The sequence below is a fragment of the Cololabis saira genome, chromosome 17 (genome assembly GCF_033807715.1).
Source record: "Cololabis saira isolate AMF1-May2022 chromosome 17, fColSai1.1, whole genome shotgun sequence".
Lineage (NCBI taxonomy): Eukaryota > Metazoa > Chordata > Actinopteri > Beloniformes > Belonidae > Cololabis > Cololabis saira.
Window position 1 is genome coordinate 20,260,054 of NC_084603.1, and position 22,977 is coordinate 20,283,030.

Genomic DNA, 22,977 nt, shown 5'->3' on the forward strand with positions numbered 1-22,977 from the left:
CCATTCTTCCTCCACTTTCATCCTCTTTCCTGTTCCTGATTATTTTCATTGCTATCCTTCCTCCTTGTATCCTGTGCTGAATTACTGCAATATTCCTCTCCCTCTATCCATCACTCTCTTTTTCATCGCCGTTTTTATACAAACCCCCCCCTCGGCTCATCGCTGCTGCCAGATTTTGATCTGCCCATTATTTAACAGCAACACCACAGCGTGACTAACAAAGGCAAAGCCAGTGTGGAGCTGAGTGCAACAGGTGGAAAGAATAAAATTGTCACATCAGAGTCGATACTGTATGGGCGAGGGTAATGAGAACCACTCAGGAAAAGAAAAAAGAAAAGGACTCTGTGTTATGTTTCCTTAGTTTCAACAAGTGATCAATAAAAAAAAGGTTTAAAAAAAAAAAAAATAGCAGCCAGACAGTTAATCCTTTCAAAAATAAAGCAAGCTTAAAGTTGAGTACCTGTTCAAAGAAAGAGAAACACAGCACTTAAGTGCACAGAGCCTGGGTGGCCTTTAATACGGGGCCAGTGGTCACAGTGTATAAAGGTGAGAGACGGAGGCAGAGTAAAAATCTACATGAGTCATAATAGCAATTGTTAGTTGCTACCAACAGAGAATCTGCAAGTGCAGACAAGGCAGCAACAGATTACCTCATGAAGGCAGTTAGTCCATACCTCACTCTCGCATTTATTTGTCATCCATCTCCCAACTGAAACTCCACCATAAAACTTCAGACAAGCAAGAGGATGGTTTTGTGATGAAGTCAGCCACTGTAAAAGTCTTTTCATGTTTCACTGAAGGACCTGAGGTTATATTATGTCTCCATTCCAACACAATGAATGTCTGTCTGAGTCGTTGCTCATTGTCACCTGCCCCCACATGGCTGGATTTTAAGGCCTCACAATGTATTTGTGTGCATGATTAACCATTCATATTAGAATCCAATCTCTTTTCACTCAAACCAGAGCGATATACAAAACAATGTTGTGTATTTATGTGGAGCTCTGACTTCACCAAAGCAGTTTTCTGAGGTGAAACTAATAAGCTTTCATAAAAAGTAAGTCTGCACAGGGGTAATTGGCAACAGGTCTCTGTTTTTTTCTCTCTTTCTTCCTCCTCTTCTTTTATAACCAATTGTTGCTTTTGCAGGCTTAAGCCTCTCCCTCTGTTTGGAGAGGTTGTCATGGCAGCAGAGGCCCACAATTTTTTCATGCAAAGGGGTGAAATGAGATAGCGAGACAGGAAGAGTGGGCAAAGGAAGGAAAGGAAGGAGAGAGTGAATAAGGGAAAGAGGGAGTGTGTTTTGTGAGTCTCTGCAGTCTAAAAACAGACAGGTTTGCTTTTTAACATCTCAAAGCATCTGGCCTCAATTCGGAGGTGAGAGTGAACTGACCAAAGCTGAGTCTGCCTCTCTCTTTCTGTCACCAACAAACATATACAACCCCAGAGAAACTTATACACTTCCTGTATAGACATTGGAAATATAAAGAAGAAAGGAAAAAAAGCAAATAAAAAGAGAAAAGAAGCATGATCAATCAAGGGACCTTTTGGGCCAACTTTGAAGCATTCAGAGGCTTAACTGAAAAAAAGCACTAAAACGATACCGTACTAATACTCACATACTCAATACTTCACATGTTCTGTGATGACGTGTACCCTGTGACTCTTACATGACACATTTATAACATAACATAGCATGCAATGATGCACATTTATGTCAGGGTGCATGATTAGTTACCCAAGAACTAAACCCTAGAAGACCCACCAAAGTGTTTGCTTTTGTCCATAAGAAAATAGATGTAAAGAAACTAAAATGATAGAAAAATGGCAGCAAATGGACCCATTTATGTGTATTATGTGAAATTAGAGCAATAATTTTAGCTCTACTTTAAAGTAAAATGTTATCAAAATAAACAATAGTTCAAAATCACCATGTCTTTTGTACTGACTTAAAAAAAAATCTTATTTTAAAAAACAAATGATATCTAATCGAGTCACATAAAGAGTTAAAAAGGAAGAATATTATTACAGACTACCTTAATTTTGTAGTTTAGTTCTCTACTTAATTGCAAGTAAATAGCAACAACTTGTTATTTGAATACGTCAATTTATTTCCCCCGAATCCACCAGAAAATGTACCGCTGGAGGAGCATAATTACAATATTAAAATAAAAGGCTGTTTGCCTGTTGAACCATGGCCATGAATCTTAAATGGCCTACTTTGTCTAACACATTTTGAACGCACTCTCGATTCAACACGGCTCTTTAAAAAAACAAGCTTTCACCAAATTAAACACTTACAGACCAGCGGTGGTTGAGAGCTCACATGCCTCTGGAAACATCGTGGGTTTAGTGTTTTAAAAGTGAGAGGCTTGGGATCAAACTGCCAACCTTCTCAGTAAAGAACAACTTGCTCAACAGTCTGAAACCTAGTTGTTCATGATATTCTTTGATAGTTCCTTTAAGCTTTTGAGGATGTGTTTGGAATGTTGCCTCCGGAAACCTTCTTCCATTGTCTGCTTGCAGAACTGACTTTCAGCTATCAAGAAGAGCTATCAGGAGCAAACCATTAGTGTCATTTTCTCTTATCTCAACAGTGAATGAAGAAATACTCCTGTGATCTGAAGAAAAGTAACTATTCTTTCAACATAATTGACTTACTGTGCCTTAAACCTGCTCATAGCTGCCCTACTTTGAATGCTGATGGATTCTCACAAGGTTGTGACTTTGTAAATGTATCCAGCTGCATGGCAAATTTCTGCACTAGGTTTTTCCACTGAGTAACAACGATAATTAATTGCCCTTCGGGAACTAATAAACCATTTTTGAATTTGAAGTCCTTTGACAACACTGATTTCCTACAGTCTGCACCTTTGAAGCGCTGGGACTCGGTGTCACGGTCACACAACAACAATCTCACCTGAGCCCAAATACTGTTATCAAAACAGACTTTTGCTGTATTTTGTGAAACACAAACTATAAAGTCACATTATGGATTTTACAAAAAGGGCTGCAAAGAGTTAAGAGGCCAATGGTGAGTTCATGTCTGTTTGGTAAATAAAAGACATTATCTCTGAAGCTAAAATAAGGAAAAGCTAGCCTTGCTGTGTCTAATCAGTTCACCAGAACCTTTACAGCTCACATCATGTTACATCTTGTTTGTTTTACAAATCAGATCACAGTGATGTCTCACATTATCTGCTTGCTAAAATCCTCACAGTGATGGCATTTTTATCCAGCTGTACACAACTTCTTCCCTATTACAAAATCACCTTAAACTAGTAAAACCTTCAGTTCTTTCAACATTTATCTGACTAAATAATTTGTGTCTAATAGTCTTGAGTCTTATTTTTTAATTCTGGACTGACATATGAAGATATTCTAGTTTGTATCCAAGATCAGATGAGACCCAATAACCAGACTTTCAAAGCATAGCAGTCAGCTGGTACTTGCAAAAACTGAGGTTACAGTTATGTGAAAAAGGGGAATTATAGCTGACATTCCTTTTCCGCTTCAAATGTTGAATTTTCCAGGAGATTTTCCAGCCATTGAAAGTTATCCAGCAGTGGTCAGTTGTCAAAGCCACAGACACTGGAAATATCAAGAATGCCGGTGGCAGAGACACAGGGATTATTCTGGCCAGTGGACTACTGTTTGTCAGGATTACTTGGATTTAATACAGCACTTGGGGGCAGCGATGATTTATTGTCAGCATAGGAGTGTGCCATTTTGTCTTCGACGTGGAATTTGCTGGAGCAAATCCAAGCGCCAGGGCCAATCTGACCTCTCATTGTCCCAACATCGGCGAGAAGAATAAAGTTTTCCCTCCTAAACTTTCCTTGCCCCCCTCCCCCCTGCTGTTCGGGCTGCATGAATAGTGGAGGGCTATTGTTTCAGCTTAAGAGAAGGCAGAGAGCAGAGAGAAAGGACCAGTTATCTTGCTCTGAAAGCAACCGCACGCTGACTGACAACACAACCCATAATGCGATGCAGGACGAAGGCAGGCTAGCGACTTGTTCTGGAAGACGAGCAGTTTACTCACTCACATCCTTCACAGAGGAAAAGTAGGCCACCAAACATCTGAAATGGCTGAGCTTTTTTTAAACATTTCACAAAAGTTGTCACAGGTTTTGCGTCAAATCACCGATTTTAGCAGACGTAGAGCAAAACACACACACACACACCGAGCTGCTCGTAAACACACAGTAAGGGCTAGGAAATGAGCTCCACAGCCGTTATTACATAAGCAGCAACGCCTCGCTGTAACTATGGCAGCTTCTATGTATAATTCACATCTACTCTTTAGAGAAAATATCTGACATGGCAAAGTGGCACATGTGCAGATGTATTCAGACAGACTGTCCACACTGCTGAGAGCGTGAGAAAGATGGAGGGGAGACATGCTGGCATGAAAAATACTCATTCAGCAAACTGAACACAAGCCAGGCTGACTTCTAATCTCTAGCTGTCTCTCCGTCTTCTAGTATTACTGTCTCAATCTCAGCGACTACAGAGAACTGGGAAATGAGTTTATATCATTATATCCCTTTTATAATCTTTTAGGTCATTTTTTCCCCACTCAGAATCATACCTACACCATAGGGGCTCTACAACTCTACTATTGTGGTGCAGAGAAGAACATAATTTACTCCCCAGCGGGGCCTCTGCAGCTGCAGGAGTAAAAGCGGCACATTGGAAATAACATTAATTACACACTCATTGATTAGATTTCAAGCACGTGAATCATTGATTCTTCTACAAGCACTTGATGTTTCCTGCAAACTGGAATTTAAATGCTCCTTTTGTTGTGAGTGCCCACCCACAAAGATCACACTTAGCAGTTTATCCTCCGACTCTGAAACATCTCCATTAAGCCAACTTGCCTTGTTTCGTTAAAAACACCGTTGAGGTGTTAGCATGTAAATCAGCGTTTTTCTTTTGTCTTCACATGTGCCTTTAATGTCAGAAAGCAGTACCAAAGATTGATGTTTATTGGCAACGGAGCTTAAGAAAATGGATTTAATTAAAAAAAGTGAAGTGGAAGAACATCCAAACTGGAATTGACCTATTGGTAAGTCAAGCCCCTCGAATGCAGATGAGCCAGAGGCAAAGTTTTTCACTCAGCAGTCGTGACTCAAAACAGCCAACAATGCTGATAATCTGCACTAACTGAAAGAGGACAAAAGAGGACACAGAATGCGAAACATAGAAAAGACATCCTCATTTTCCTTCTAGCTGGTGCTGCTGAGCCCTTAAATTCTGTAAATATGCACACAAGGGAAGCATGAGTCAACATGCCTGGAAAAGATTGTAACCTGCAACATGTGACACACATTTACCTCATTTATTTTGTTCAGTGCAGATGAGGTAACCCATCTTCCACATCCCTACTCTCACTCCCCTTCACCTCGCTCGCTCAAGTTAATCTTTGCGTCAACATTTGAGCATTTATATAGTAAAACGTCACTCCTGAGAGCTTTGCCAAAGTCCCGTCTGGGTAATTACAGCCTTCTCTCACTGAGCCCTTAAATGAAACCTTAGCATGACACAGTCACTACAAACGCAGATACTACAAAGAGTTGAGTGAATGGACAGCCCTGCCAGCGCTGTCTATAAACATATCTGCTGACACGTCAGTCTAAGGCTAAAACAAACCTGATGAGAAACTACAATAATGTGGGCCCGAGCACGCAAGGAGTCTTGTAATTACACGTGTAGAGAAGCCATGAGAGAAGCAGCAGCCTCTGTCTTACAGAGCGATTTGTCATCAGAAGAGACACAAAGCTTCCCTTCGAGTCCACTGGATAAAAACACAATCTGTACGGGTCATACTTCTAGATGCTTCGGTGGAAGTGCACACACACAGCCTCATGGTCTTTCCTATCTCCAGTGTGTGTTCAGATGGATTGAATAACAACCCCCCCCCCCCCCCTCAAACCCAAACCTTCTGCAAGGCCAACGGTCCAAAATGGTGTAACAGCTTCTTTAAAAGGCTGAAATTAAAAATTGGTAGCCAAGACATCTTTATAAAGCAGATTATTCAGGGTCAAGAATCAGATTTTTATTTCAACACTAAAAACTCATCATGATGTTGAAACAAATTCAAAGTCCTAGGTTTCTACACTAAACTCTTCAGTCAGACTGACTTGAAGCCAGTGCTGGTCAGGTGACTCTGAATCTTCCATCCTGAAAACTTCAAGAGACCCTTTCTGGTTCTGTGACCACTCAGATATCATATTTTTGGCGTCATCACCAACTTCTTAGCAAACTAGTTTCCAGTCCTGTGTGTGTGTGTGAATGAGTTTGCCATGCAGCCTTTGTTTCTTTCCATTAAAATTTCCATTAATGTAATTTCCACAGTTGACACCCTCATAAATGGTTTCACACTGGCTCAAGGTGCTCATGAATACAAAGTTTTTCCTACAGGAAAAGTGTGAGCTGAACGGGATGAGAAAAACAATGGAAGGAGAGCCCGAGTTTGTGGATTCTAAGACACATGCACTCACGTTTCACACACTTACGCAGACACATGCAACAATACACACCCCAGTGAGAGCCCTCCATTGCTGTCTCCTCTCGTCTTTGTCGCTTTTGGAAAAAAAAAGGAAAAAAAAAAAGAAAAAAAAATTTAAAATATCACTCCGGTCTCTGTTGGCTGAGATTCTCCTCCTCTAAGTCTTCTCTTCCTCTATGCCCCCAAGTCTAGCTCTTCACAACAACATCTCAGTTTCCTGCCGTTGCCTCTGCACAGCTCCAGGATTTCAAATCCTGGCACGAGGACTTTCCAATGGAAGCCCACTTATTCCCCTGTCCTGTCCTCTCCTCCTCCTCGCTCTTCTCACTTCACTTCACTGTTCCTGTTCTCAGTTTTCCTTCCCTGCTGTTTGCCTTAGCACCGCCCCACCTCCTCCTCCTCATCCCCCACTTTTGTCTGCCAGCCCCTCTGCCTCTAGTTTGCTTTCATTTAACAGACATACACATGCACACACACTACTCTATCCCTATTCTTTTTTTTAGTTTTGAGATTCATCCATCCCTTTTTCTTTCACACATATTCCATCCATCAACACAAACCACATTTAGATTAAAAAAAAAAAAGAAATCACCGTTTGTTTCTGTTTACATACATGCAGAATGGCCCGCAGGCATCAAGGTGACACCACATTCCTCCGGTTTTCAGTCCTTGGATGATTAACAGTTGCCGTAACACCCAGCTCTGTAGTTACTGAATAAGAATCGACTAGATTAAGAGCTGCAGCAACTACATATGGAGCAGGGGGGCGTGTCAATTAATTCAGATGGGGTAAGTTACATAACGTGTTTCTGCATGTCTTTGCAGTTGCACACTCGTTGTGCTTCCTTGTGCACATGAAGGTGAGTGTGGGTTTAGAAGTTTTGGTGCTGGATGAAGTAAGACAGATGTCCCTGAGCTACGTATGTTCAAAACTTAACTAAGAAATACAATATGGTTTCCACATACATAAAAAAGTGACAAAGCAGATGCACTTACTCTTTAGTCGAAGTCATAGGATCAATTAGTACAGTTCTGTTTGAACATACTGACAAAAGAAAATTACATCTGAAGCAATATGTCAGTACAGTACAGTCTTTTTTTAATATATTTTCTGTATGCTCACAAAGTTAGCATTATATTAATTGGTCTGTAGGGACCCTGTCCACAGTATCACTTAACTGGAATGACATTTTTGCATCTTGTCAATGGCTTAAAATAGTCATCTATGTATGTCAGCTGGTTGCTGTCGGGGTTTGGGGCTAATTATGGTCATTATGGCCGTGCTGCGACTGCATATTTGGTTCTCACTGAAAAAATGCTTGACTGAAAAACTAACTTCTGAGAAAGTTTTAAAAAGCCTTGTTTCAAATTTGCCCCACTTTTTGTCTCCTGGTTGATTATTTTGCTGGTTTTAAGAATTCTGTTCAAGAATTTTTTTTTTCTTTTCTTTCCTTTATTTCACTAGTATTGATTTTTGCTTAATATAAGACAATTTGACAAGATTCAGGAATATTATGCTTAATTCTAAAGTTTTTTTGTGCAGTGTTCAATTCATGTCATTTGGTTTCAAACAAGAGTTTACACTCATTACCATCTAATAATAGTCAGAGTTGATTTAAAATTTTCCTTTGAGAAAAATCCAATTGTGTGACCTCCCATTATAGTGTGACTTTGGCAATAAAATAACCAGGTGTCCATGAAACTTTGTATGTGATGAAAGAGGAGGTGCTCAAGGAACTGCACGGTGCCTGTTCGATGGCCATGACTGGCCCATGCATCTGAAACAGAAGAACATGTAATAAACTGGAGGCCTGTCCAGGGTGCACCCTGCATGTCACCCACTGACAGCGTGAACATGTTCCAGTGGAGCCCCATAGGTTTGACAGGACTGATAATAGATCTATGAATACATGGCCGAACCTTTAATATCACAATGCGGTCTGCTGTTTCCATTAAATTTGTTTTCAATGCAAATTACAACATAAAAATAAGATGGTCACCATGGCAAACGTGCCTTAAACTGTCACTATGAAAGCTGTGGAGGTGTGCACGTGGTAGTCATTTAGTTTCAGCACTAATTCATCAACATAACTGCACCTTTATGTCTCACAATACTGACCGATCTTGGTGTACTGCTGAGCGTGGCCATGGAAAACCAGTAGGAGGAGTGAATAATGCTGTGTGTGTTTCTACATCTGTGTGTGCCCTTTCTGTTTACTGGAACTTCCCGATACCTCCCTCTGCCGAGTCCCACGGTGGTATAAAAGGAGAGAAAAGAGAACCCACGTCTGTACTCTGACTTGGCACTTTACTGCCATTAACACAACCCAGGTCAACAGGCTGAAAAACAACAACAAAACAAAAAAACACCAGAAAGCTTTTGTTTTGAGTTGTTTCTATGTGTGTGTATTTGGGTGAGTCGGCAAAAGCTTCTCTTTCATCCTCAGAACAGTTAATAATAACCTTCCCTTTGCATGCATCAACCCAGAAGGACACGTTAAACCTTCACAATATCTATCCATCAGTCTATCTATAAATATAATATAAATAAATAAAAGAAGTTCCATCTATCCACTTTCTATACTTGCTTTATCCTGTTCAGGGTCTCTGGGACTGGAGCCTATTTCAGCTGCCACCAGGTGACCTTTAAACTAAGTTGGAAAAGAAACTGTTGCAATTTCTGCTCAGGTTTCTGGAAGATTTGAAGGCACAAAATTAAATCAATAATTATTGGATACTTGGAGGAATGGAAAGAAACATAGGAAAGGATATATATGTTAGAAATAGGACATAAATGTTAAAGACACTCTTATCCAGTTGGTTGAAAATGAGTTATGATGAAATAATGTGACATTTAAAGCATTTATGAACTTAATCATGAAACAATTTATGGGAAATAATGATATTATTGAGAGATTAAAGGTAGATGCTCTTTAATTTTTATTTTTAATCGCTGCACTGTCAGTAACCCTGCAATCAACTGAGACATTTGTAAACAGCCCATAAGAGTTAATGGCACGTTTTGATGCAGTGGGCATCATAAAGTTTGGATAGATTGTAAAGTTTGGTGATTATTTATAACCAATATGCACTTTTACATTAGATCTGCAAGCACAATGATGCGAAAACAATGTCAATGTAACTTTGCCTTAAAAGACAGACATTATTTTGAAAGTGAGCCTCCATCACACGTGGTGGTAAGTGTTTTGGGACAGAAAATGAAGGAAGGGGACAGCTGGGCTGGCACGGGCTGCGCTGGACTGGAAAAAACACTGAGTAAGGCAGAGGATCTGTAATGGATATGGTGGAAACGCAAGAGGAAGACAGCTGCTGCTGTTGTGTCGACCACACATTATTATCGCCCTCAAATCTTATACACACTGCCCTTTGCCGTCAGGCCTTGAGTTGACAGATGCGATAAGGAGTTAATGTCAGGACACAATGTAGCATCACTGCTCTTTGCCTGAAACAGCAAAAACAAGAAGTTTATCAGGCTGAAAAAAAATGTATTTTGTGTATTATTATTTGCAAAAAGCTGGAATTTAGGGTACTGTTTGCATATTTGTTCAAAACATTCACACAAATGGCTTTCTTGCTTCCTGTGAGGTATCTACAGCCGTCATATGGTGCAACCTGGACTCCGTTGCAAATTTCTGACCCCTTGACCCCTCATCTCCTCCACTACTCCCTCCTCTCCTGTGTCACCCACCAACTGCTATCCATCTCCAAACTTAATCCCTAACCAGACTCTTCAAACAAGCCATTGCCCCCCCGTCCATAAATAAGTGTGCATCTGTGAGGATAAATAATCACAGTGAGTGACTTTAAAGTTAGCCAGCACCAAGTCAGTGCATTGATCACTGTCCTCAATTCCCCAGAAGACACAAGGGAAAAAGAGCAAAACTCACAATGGGAGGGTGAGAAAGGGAGTAGGAATAAGAGCGGTAGGAGGAGTGGGGGATTCTTGAGTCAGCAAATACTGAAGGTCAGCGTCATCAAAGAAAGGCTTTGTCTGCAGAAGGAGTTTTATTTCTTTAGTGTGGTTCTTTACCTCAGTGTGTCACCCAGCGTACTCCTCCTGGAGGTCTGGGAGAAATGGTGGAATGGCAAAGAGCTCTCATCCCAGGACCTCACTCTCCTCTGGGTGTCTTCTTTACCCTGAGAAAAAAATAAAACAAAAACAAACAAAAAAAAGTATTAATGATAATCTGTTTACTTTAAGGACACCAAGTTTGCAATCTCTTCAGTATCTGCTATGATGTCTTTCCACAAACACGACACTGGAAAGATGAAAACCGAGTCTGTCTGGCCTTTGGTGCTGGATGAAAATTAAAACCAAAAAGGTCAAGTACAAAACATCCACTCTCTTTTACGCATGTACTCCCTGCTCCACATGTTTACATACTATTTAAAACTATGACCTCAGTGCTGCAAAAAAGAAGGAGGAAATTCAAAATGAAGGGGCAAATAAATTTAAAAAAAGATAATAGATCGAATAAGCAATCTCTTTGCAGGTATCAAACTGGGAACCATCATGCTGTCCCCGTCTGCAGCACCGTCTCTTAAAATTTCCAAAATACAAATTAATTTTTATTAAAACGTTTCAGTATTAGCCCTTCTTTTCCTCTCGTCCCCACTACCTGTGTATTCTGTTATCCAGTGATGTCATCAGCAAGCTTATTACTGTCTGATAAATGATACAATATTGATCGTTGCCTTCACATTCCTGTTGCCGGGGTCATTTGTGTCACCTCACCACAAACACATGCTGACTGGACTCTTTCACAGCTTTAATAAACAGATTGGAAGGATAAAGACAGTTTGATTTGTTTTGGCGGCAGAGAAAAGTTGCTGTTGAAGTAGGTTTTCATGAGCAAATACAGTTAGTGTTACATAAGATTTGCACATCAGTGCTGGGGACAGCAGTTAAATTTTACATTTAACATTACAGTATCAGCGTTAACAACCAAGAATAATACAGAATAAAAAAAATAAAGTAAGAGATGCAGACAGGTAAAATCGAAAAGGCAAAGACTTAAACTTATAAAGGCAAGGGGCATGTAGGGAAAAACCACTGAGCTAAAGCAAACCAGAATCCAATGATGATCCAAACAACATGTCCAAAACTCTGCAAAGAATGTGCAGCAAAAAGCAAAATTGAAAGCTGAACTGTTTAAAATACATCTGGCTGATCTTGACATGATGTCCCACGAGCATCCGGCACAGAAGACAAAAAAATAAACAAGGAGTTAGATGTTAGTGATGACTAACACAATACAGGTTGGACACAGTTTTCTCCTGATAACTCAGGGAGGGAGCCTCTTTGTTTGAGACGACAGCACAAACCACCACACCACTGTTTGGCCTCTGATCTGATCTCATCAGCCCTTTTTTTCTGAAAATAACCACACAACTGACCAAAATCCAAAACTAAAAAAATCCTCAGCATAGAACATGCATTAAATCAAATTGTGCTTGTCTATCCGACATCCGACATCCTATGAAGGGATTTCCATAAAACTGCAGGTCAGGTCAGGCCAAGGTTCAACCGATTGAAGTGGCAACTGTGATTTTGCTATTAGATGATTGTTTTAAGCCTGATTTGATGGTCTATTTCTGTAGTTACCATGAAAACATCAAGTAAAGCAGCAGCAGGGGGAAAGATGGGGTGGGGGTGTCAGTCCACCCTGACAGAGGGGAGGAATGGGGTCAAGGTGTTCCCAAAGGAACTCAGAGGTCATGTTAGGGGGTAGAATCAGTGACACAACAGATGTCCTGCCATCTTTAAACAGATTATTTTTCATTCTAATGAAAGAAGAAAGAAGAAGAAGAAACTTAGTAAGTGTACCCTCGTTGATACACACACATACGGTTTTTATTTAATGAAACCTTCTGCAAGGTCACATAACCTGACCTTTAATGCAGTAAGGATTTCTGCCACATTTGCTGATGGAAAACACATGCACACATTCATGTATGCAGAGACATGCACACAAACCTCTGTTCTGTGCCCCGTCTCTAATCAGGATATGAGCTCTCACTCTCTATGATGGACCAACAGAAACTAATAGGAGCAGATTAGATAGAGATTATAATCCATTATATCGGCGGTAGATAGATCACACTGCAACAGCAGCTTGTGTTCACTGCAGGGGTGACACTTTAAGTCAGGACCACGATGCTGTGATTCAGGATTGCACTCTCAGGGGGGTTACTGCAGTATTAAGTTTGATTGAGGGTGTCATTAAGGTTATACGTCTTGTGTTCATGGCCAGGCTCAATTTATTCATCAGTGAGCGTCTTATGTTACACTTACTGAATGACTCGGCGATGTCTCCTCATTTTGGAGAGGCACAATATGCTCTCCTGATGTGGGAAGAAGGACCGAGGCTGGAGGGGAGTTGTGGCGTCACATGAAAGGCGTGGCTAAATCCGCGACAAGGTGACTTTCAGAACAAGATAAATGTTCAGTTCATTCCATATTACACACATTTTCTGCATGTGGCAGTGGGCAGTGGGGACGGAAATATGAGAGTATCATGATGTCATCCAGTATTAGTATTACTATTGATACTATTTTCCTGCTTTGGTAAATTTTCAATGATTTGCAAGATTGATTTTTGCTATTTAGTTTATAAAATGTTAGAAAACAACAAAGAAAATACAACATAAAGCTCTGATGTCACTTTCAATTAAATGTAATATTTTGTGGAATATAAACATGCAATGTGGCTATCTCTTTCTAAAACAGAGTATAAGGACTTTCTCCTGTTTTAATTGAATGACTGCTTGTTTTACTACCATATAGTTAATGTTTATGTAATTCTTGAGTTTGAGGAACTTAATTGCATATTTTTTTATACTATTTTTATCATTAATTGATTGTGATGTTTTTATTCTGTAAAACAGGTCTCTTGAAAATGGCTCAAAGAAAGAAGGAAAGAAGAGAGTCCACGTTGCAAACAACAATCCTAACAATCCCTGGGAATGCTAAACCTAAACAATAAAAGCAATTACATAAAAACTATCATTGCGTGCTTACCACACAGTGTTCCTACCTAAAGCTGGATTCCAGGAACTGATCAGGGTTTGTTTATTTTTCTTCTATTTCTTTGGAGCTTGCAGTATTTTGATGAGTCAAACTTTAATGAAATGTTGTCGGCGCTGTTGCCTCTCAGCCGGCAGCTGGTCTGCTGGGGGCTGTGTGTGCTGGCTCCCCCGACTCCTGCCTACAGTCCAAACACATGCATGTTGGGTTATATTTGAATCTTAAGTGGCCACAGGTGTGTGTGTTTGTCTGCCTGTCCACGTGGGCCTTGTGAACTTTTGAGGCAGCGAGACTACAGAAACCCTCTGCAGGATAAAGGAAGCATAACTGACGTATGATTATCATTATTACCAGAATACTATCATTATTATTGCAACTGCTGCAAGACTAAACTGACACCAATATTATATATAGGCTTATTGTTTTTTGTGTGTCAACCTACCAAATAAAACAGCGTGTAAAAAACGCTTTAAAAATAACTTTATTGATCATCAATGCAATTTATTTTTTTAATGACCAACTAAATGGTCAATGAGCTCATTTCCTCAGCTCTGAACTTTATCCAACACGATATCCATGCTTGTAATGATATTAAATACATAATCACACACGCAAACACTTACTGTAACTGTTAATGTAATGTAAAAGATCTTTGGTCAAATAAAAGTTCATCATCAGAAGGACACAGCATCATTGAGTATAACAACTTATCACTGAGCACAAAGGGTGAAATAAAATGTTTCATTCCTTCTTTCAGCACTGAAAATGTATATTGTTGGGGCAGGTAACGCAGTCATTCTGAAAACGTGGGTTTTGCAAAAGCTTGGTATCCTTCACAATTTATGGCCAAGGCAGGAAAAAAAAAGATATATTATTTAAACACATACATATACATTATATATATACAGGACTGTCTCAGAAAATTAGAATTGTGATAAAGTCCTTCCTATTTTCTGTAATTAAAAAATGTCATACATTCTGGATTCATTACAAATCAACTGAAATATTGCAAGCCTTTTATTATTTTAATATTGCTGATCATGGCTTACAGCTTAAGAAAACTCAAATATCCTATCTCAAAAAATTTGAATATTCTGGGGATCTTAATCTTAAAGAACTGTATCACAATATTCTAATTTTCTGACACAGTCCTGTATATATATATATATATATATATATATATATATATATGAAAAATCTGGATGAATTGCAGACCAGAAGCAGCTAGAATAAATAAAAACATCCCAGGAACAGTACAGTAAAGTAATACACCTTTGTATTACTCCTTCTACCCCCACCGTCATTAAGTGAACACTCCTGTCTGTGCCCGGCACTTTGTCGGCAGCCGCTGTCACTTTTTTTTTTTTTTCAAGAAAGTGGAAAGCTGCTTTGTTGCCATAATATGCCCTGTGTGATGCTTGGCCCACTTTCCTCCCTGCTTTCATTGTGTAAGCACATATACATAAAACATGATTTGCTGCTTCAGTTTCTGACTTTTATTCAGCTGGGATTTGGTGGCAGACATCAGAACCATGAAAAAGAGTGCAGAGCAGCGATGAAAAGCAACTGTCCCTCTGATCCTCTGAGTAAGCGAGGAAAGGAGAGAGAGTTGGCTATATTACAGAGAACAACGTTAATCACTGACCTCTACACTTACAGCTGAAGACAAATGCTCCTGATTTAAGAGGGATATTCATCTCATGGGTTAAGAAAAGAACATTGTGAACTGTGCTCACCCCTGTTGCTCTGACAGATCTGCCCGCTGTAAATTTTCAAGTCCAGTGCTGTTGGCTTGCTCCTCACTTCTGATCAGGGAGCTCATGCAAACCTCAGTGTTGATCCAAAATCGATCACTAGAGGGCAGCCTGTCTAAATCTGGCAGCTGTGAGGACTGGACTCCTCTCATACTCTGACCTTATGTAACAACGGAGAACATCACAAACTGCAAACTTCATTTAGTGAAAAAAAAGGAAATAAAATCAGTTTCACCTTATCCAGAAATATCTAAAAACTATGACCACAAAACTTCAGCACAAGGCATTTTATGATCTTTTACTTTGGTAAAAAAGTACCTATAAATCTATTCTTTTTTTACTGCTATAGCTCACTATTTCCTTACTAATGTTAAATGGCATGAATATGAACTCCTGTTCAAAAGTATAAAAGTATTATCTGAAGGTATTAAAAGCAGAGGGAGCCAAAAGTACCACAGGAAAGAAACACTAAGAACAACTGACTCATATATCTCACTGTCCTTTTACTTAAGTCGTACTTGGTAAGACCTAGCATGAAAAAAATCAAACAGAATTGCTTGATTTGAACAACTGTTCAACATTCAAAAGATGGGAAAAATTATTATTAGTTTTTTCATATAAAGAATATTAAAGTAAAAACAAGGGTTTTATATAGTTCTTTTGATTTTTTCTTATTGCAGCTCTCATTCTCATCTAACAAACTTGCCAGACGGCGAACCACACTGTCAGGGCACAGAAACTAGACAGACAAATACTAGTATCTAAACAGGTTAGTAGATTTTACAAATGTGTTCCTGTTTAAGTGTAAAAATCTAAAGCACACTGAGCAGACAGAACAATAAAACCACTTGATGGATACTTCAAGATGGATACAGTACATCTGAAAAAGCTCTGGATCTAGTGGAGGTATGCTTGGTGGATAGATGGACGGTCCATGTCCAGGTAACGTCTCTGTGTGTATGTCTGGGCCTTAGTTTCCAAGAAAAATGTTCTTTGTGACAAGATAACCAATTTTATTGACTTCCTCCATGGTTCTATTGTGACTGATCAACATTTGAGCAGATTTCATTCTAACATGTTTACAGGAAAATAACTTATCTAGTTGTTTCCTGGTGTTTGGTTTAACGCTACTAGACCACGATGCCGAGTAAGTCTCCATTTCAGTGAGCTGATCTCAACACCAGCCCACATCAGCATATTGAATCCTGTCCACGTATTCATATAGAGCGTGCTATTTAAGCTGCTTTTGCCAACCTACCTTTTGCTGCCTCCTCCAAAAGCCGCTTTGCTGCCCACCTCACCCCCAGCACCACCTCTCCAGCAGCCTCAGCCTCCATCACTGTCTTCTCTCTCACTGATGTTGCTCTCATCTGCTTTTATCTGCTTCAGACATTCCAGCAGGAAGATCCCAGAACTGATCTAGTCCATGAAGCCAAATAAAACAATAACAACTATATAAACTATATAAAGCTATTCTGAGTCTTGCTCACAAAAATAAAAACGTCTGTGCGTAACGTCCAGAAAAGACAGTGGACGTAATAAAAGGAAGATGTGAAAGTAAGAAAAGGTTTTCCTTTACAGCCTTTGTCTTGGCTTTTCACTTTCATTGTTCCACTTTCAGAGGGTTTTGGAGGACTGTTCCCTGTACAGTGACTTCACATAGTCCTTTGCTACACAAAGAATGAGATCACGTCTGAAAAGTGACCAGGAACCCTGACTACACACTGCTTTCTTGCACCATCATTATGCTCCGTTTTATTTCCTCATGATACATTTGCTTATGTCAAATCTGTAAAACAACTCACACACAACTACAATTACCTCTGAAATTAAAGGAAGTATAAGCAAAAAACAACACAAAAGACCAAAAAAGAAAAGTTAAACCATATTAATAATAAGGATAATATTTAGCTCATCTCCACAACTGTCAAGGTTTCAGGAAAGTACTCGATCATACAATCCTTTATTTTTGACCGGAGAACACCCCCGATGCATGACAACAAAACATAAACAAAATTCTTAAAAGAAAGAAAAAGAAAGAAAGCAGCTAACACAAGGAGAAATGAACAAAGTGCAGAAAGGCAGGTAGAGAGACTAGGATAAGGTATCGGGAGAGCAGCTGATGAGATGAGCAGGACAGTGAATGGATTACTACTAATACACTTTCAAAATAAAACAGGAAGTCAAGCAAACTAACAGAAAACATGACAAACGAAGAATAAAACTTTTTTCTCAAGCCTACTTTTGAATCCTCCCTAAATAACAATCAACTTTGAGTTTTATGCATGCACACGCACGCACACGCACACACACACACACACACACACACACACACACACACACACACACACACACACACACACACACACACACACACACACACACACACACACACACACACACACACACACACACACACACACACACACACACACACACACACACACACACACACAGGGAAACAAAGAGCCATCACAATTTGACTATTCTCCATCCTGGAACATAGTTCAATACGTTGAATAGAAAAAAGTGGAAAAAACAACTGTATTGATTAACTCTTTAAGGTTGGGGTAAAGGAGCATGCAGAGGTAAAACTAAAAGGATTGTAAGCAAAATGAGAGACCATAAGATCAACTCAGAGAAAGACAGCATCAGGGCAACGGTGGAGGTTTATCTATTTAAAGTTGTTTTATTCTTAATTGTGTTAACTTTATATTGATCATTTCCACATTACCAAATTAGCTTTAAATATCTCTAAAAATATCTAAACGTCTAATGCATAATCTGAGGACACATCTTTGTCACATACTTTCCGTGTACCTTGTTGCATTTCTCTAAGATCTTAAATTGTTCCCCATGGCCAGATTACACAAGATGTCATGAGATCAGGGAACGAGGCAGCGGCGGGTGAAGTTCAGCTCTGAAACTAATCTTAAGAGGAGCAGCTGTAGCTTGGCCACAGCAGACCACTGAAAGGCTTACAAATGATGAGGCAGCATGTTCTCTGACAGCTGTTGAATAATGAGGGTCTTCTGCAGGGAAATGGTGAGATATGAGCAGGAGGAGCAAAAGGTGAACATACAGAGGCACAGGAGTGAAAACGAACAAATGGAAAAGAAAGACTTAGGAATTTTATTTTGATTTACCCTGGAGGTGAAAGCTTTGTCTCAGCCTTTGTCTGTTTTGCTCTGGAGGATGTAGATCATTTCTTTTCATCCCAGCACTTTGTCTTTTCTTTTATTACTCTTAGCCTCCCTGTCTTTAGCCTTTCCTTTCCAATCTCAAACCCTTTTCAGAGCACAGATTTTCTCAGTCTTAGCTGAAAGCAGAGGGACCATGCTGCTGCTGCTGCTGCAGCACAGGCAGGGGGCAACTACTCCAGAGAGCTGCATTTATGTTCCAGGAACACATGCAACACACAGGGGCTGCTGCTTTCAGGACGTCAGCTGCAGTAAACGGAGAAGTTTACAGCTCATTACTGTTTTACAGCATCCACCTACTACTATAGACCAAAAATAACAACTTAAAGAATAAATGAATTGGGTTATTTGCCTCAATTCTATTCATGGTTATTCATTCTATTCCAGGTTCTGCTTCTAAAAGTGACTATGTGTCTCACTGCAGATGGTTGCACATGTATATATAATGAATGCTCACATTTTGGGGTGTTCATGAATGTGCATTCACAGTAAGTGTGTTGATGGAGGAGGGTGAGCCAAGGCAGGAACGGAAGAGACAAAAAAAGTCCTGTGCAACCCTGAGACTGCTCCATGAACTCACTGCCTCGCCTCCAGACTGCAACAGTATCTTCCTGTGCAATGTTTCCCATAGTGGACTCATTAATACAACAGTGGTTCAGGTGGTAGAATGGGTTATCCAATAATCGAAGGATTGGTGGTTCGAAACCCCATGCCCCCAGTCATCTGTCATTGTGTCCTTGGGCAAGACACCTCACCCTCCTTGCCTCCAGTGAGGGCATCGCTGGTGTGTGAGTGTTGTATGAATGTTCTGGTGGTGGTCGGAGAGGCCGTTTCCATCAGTCTTCCCCAGGGCAGCTGTGGCTACATGTGTAGTTTACCACCACCAAGTATGAATGAGGAGTGAATGAATAGTGGAACCATTGTGAGCAGAAAAGTGTCCAGAAAAGGGCGATATAAATCAAATCCATTATTATTACTATGATAAAATCAACTTCAGATTTAATAGTCCCTGCAAAAATACATTGATATATAATTTGGCAGTTTTCAAACTTTGATGTGGACAGTCGAGCACAGTTCCAAACAAGCAAGAAACCACCCCTGCTTCTGCATATTCCCCTAAAAAAAGTGTGTAAAAAATTCAATGAACCAAAAATGTAACGAGAAAGAAAAATCTGAAAATTAGTTGAAAATTTAAAATGTATCAAAAGTCAGAAACCGGGAGCAGATTTGAAAACACTGAAGAAAAATGTTTTCAAATGTTGTAGAATGCAAAAAAAAGGCACTAAGTTATAAACACAAAGAAACATCCTGAAGAGACCGAGCCTTTTAAATGTATAGAAAAAATATAAGTGCGTGTTAACAAGCAGTTTAGGATTAATGATGCTCAAAGAATGTCTTGTATAGCTTTTTTAATGTGAATATAGGAGAAAATAAATGGAAAGAGCTAAACTATTTAAAAACTTCCCTCGTCTGTGAGTTAAGTTTCTCGGATAAATTCACAGATCTTTTGAAAGCATAATGTTGATGTTAATGCATCTAGGAGCAAATGAATATGTCTAAAGGTAATTGATGTCATGGACAATGTAATGTATTAGACATTATACTCAGAAGTGGTCACATAAAACAAACAGTTGTTCTTACTTTGAGAATAAATATCAGTCAGTGAAAATCTCAGTGTCCGTACACAGGAAGTTCAAGTTCAAAACTGAGCATGTGCTGTACTCTACAATCAGAAATGTGTTTGTATCTGGGATTGATAATGTCAGATCAGAGTCAGCATGCTTTCACACACCTACACTCCTGTGACTCAAATCAACAGTATTTCTGTTTCAACAGTTGATATGTTGTCTTTAAACTACTTTCAAGTGAACCTCAAGTGTAAATGTTTTTTAAAAAGTTTATCATCTTAATTTGGGAACATCGATGTTGTTAAATCATGTTCATTTGTGTGCATTTGCCTGTAGCAAGAATAATAAACAAGGGCAATAATGAGTCATCAGTCAGCCAGAGGGGATGCCCACAGTTAGACTGAGATCAGTCAACAACCGTCTCTGCCTGAAACACATGCATTCACCTGCACATGCGCCTGCAGCTGTACAAATGAGCAAGCGCCAACATCAGGAGAGCACAGACGTGCAAAGTTAATCAGTGAAAAAAATAAATACATAAAATGAAGGACACAGAGATGGTGTGCTAATTAATTTAGTAGAAATAAAAAATGTGGATGACACTGTTCAATCCATTGCTCTTGAAAGTGCACTGCTGCACAAAAAAGTTTTTTCTCACTAAACTGAGTGTGATGCAGATTCCCTCCATGGTGTTGGACTGGTAAGTGTACCTGTCAGCATCTCTCTGTCACACACAGATGTGACGGTGTGCAATTTCCCTTTATTTACACTTCAGTGGCAGAGTTCATAATACCTGAGTTTTTATAGGGCAGTTAATTTTAGGGCTGCACAATAGATATAAAAATGCATGGTTACTGCAATATCAACATGTGCAATGTCAGTATCGCAAAAACATTGTAATAAGTAAATGGTGGGCTATTTTATTCTGAATAGCATGGATTCACACTCTAAATGTCAATAATATGTTTGCCCAAGATGCCAGTTTAGACCCTTAAATGAAGAGTTATGAGCTATATGATGATAGAAGGGAAAGAGATGAGCAAAGAAAACTTGGATAAAGAAACCGGTCGGGTCGATCTTAAGATGAAAAGCATAAAGAAGCTGACTCCAAAAACAAAAATATTTGTTAATACATTTCTGGTAATATCACCATCACAATTTTTAACTATGAAATCGCATGTTTTCCAGCCCCATAGTCTGTTGACACCCTCACGGTTTTAACATGTATTTGTATATAGGCTATGCGTACTGTTAATTAACACTGACGTGAGGACTGACATGGATGCTGAGCTGTGCTGCACTGGGCCAAGCGGTCTAACCCAACAGCAGGGATAAACTATAAATAGCATATCTCATCCTCCCCAAACACTCAACCCCTTCCCCCCATTTTCCTCCTGTTTCCTCTGTTTCATTTTGCTTCATCTGCATTTTATTTCCACAGCTGGGAATCAAAGTCATCTTCTGTTGTCTGAGTCTTTCAATTCCTGACGTTTGTCTCTCTTGTCATCAACTCCCTATCTTTTTGTGATCTCCCCATATTCAGCCTCCTTCTGTCTTCTGTTTCAACTTAGTTTGTTTTGAAGAGATATTAAATTATACACAAAAAAAAGATAACAACAAACATGCCAGCACCAATCTTTCACATCTTTCCACTTATCTTCTGAAATCATGAGTGTATGTGTTAGGGGGTTAGGCTTCCACTGGGGGGAGATGGAGTTATGTAAGTGAGGCTAATCCCCTCCCAACCCTGCATAGTAAATGAGACAGGACGACACTGGCCTCATTTCATCTGTTCATCCCTGCATCTGCCGCGGCTACAGTACCCCTGCAAACCGCTCTGTCTCCACCTTAATCTGTCTGTTTGATCCTTGACAGCAAACTACAGTGATAGTTTAACTCCACACACCAGAAAATCCTGCACGCTGACAATGAGCCCGAGTCTGAGACGCAGCAGATGAGCCATTTTATAATTCATGGTTTTATTGCAAAGAACCTCCCAGGAAAAACTGCAACCCTCTTTCTCTTACTTTGAGCTCATATCATCATTTGATTTTCAAACACAGGCCGACCAGCAGAAAGCAAATAAACAGTAGTAATGTTGTTGAGACAGTTGGGACGGTAGTGAAATACAGACTTCATCTCCACAAATCTGAGCTCAATGGCACTTTCAGAGCAAACAGCTCCCTGACTGTTCCCTGACCCCAGGTAGGATAATAATCATCAGCTGGTGGATGGCAGACAAGTGACAATCATGTTATCGTTCCTCCACTGCATATAATCTCAGTAAATCCTGGGCTTCGTTGTCACGCCATTCCTCAATGTTTACTTTAGACGTGTAAAGGCCAACGTTAATAAAAAACATTTTTAAATGACTTTTTCCTCATAATGATGATATTTTCAACCAAGTCCATCAATCAATGTTCACTTGCATCGTCTAGGCCCGGCGCTGTGAAGCTGCGTCACGCTGACCAGTCGTCTTCCAGTTGTGTTATAGATGCCAGCCCTCTCATGCAGGGAAACTAACTAAACATTTACATGAACTACAAATGCAGCTGTTAATCCAGGGGTGGATGATGGACAAAAGATATTTTCTCCAACGGTTGTAAGAACTATGGAAAGATTTCTCCACTATGTTGTATGAAACAACATATTGTCCTGTGTTAAGCTGTTGGTTTCCCGTATCCATCCCTATTTGGTTAGGATTATGCTGCAAAAGCAGATTATTACCAGTACTTAGGCATTTTCAATTAGCTTTTGTTTTTTATTATTTATATATTTAATCGGGCAGCACGGTGGCTTGCCTCACAGCAAGAAGGTTCCTTGTTCGACTCCC

The 22,977-nt window shown here is 39.7% G+C and overlaps 1 protein-coding gene across 2 annotated transcripts in view; it reads right to left on the reverse strand.

Annotated features, from left to right (window-relative positions):
• LOC133463269 (leucine zipper putative tumor suppressor 2 homolog) overlaps positions 1 to 22,977 on the reverse strand; it is a 51,522-nt gene that overhangs the window by 18,175 nt on the left and 10,370 nt on the right. The window contains exon 2 of one of the 2 annotated variants that reach the window (XM_061744713.1): positions 10,566 to 10,672. The gene's annotated coding sequence lies outside the window, so the exon portion shown is untranslated. Of the gene's footprint in view, positions 1 to 6,545; positions 6,838 to 10,565; positions 10,673 to 22,977 lie in introns of those variants that run through there. The other variant, XM_061744714.1, reaches the window with a different exon arrangement.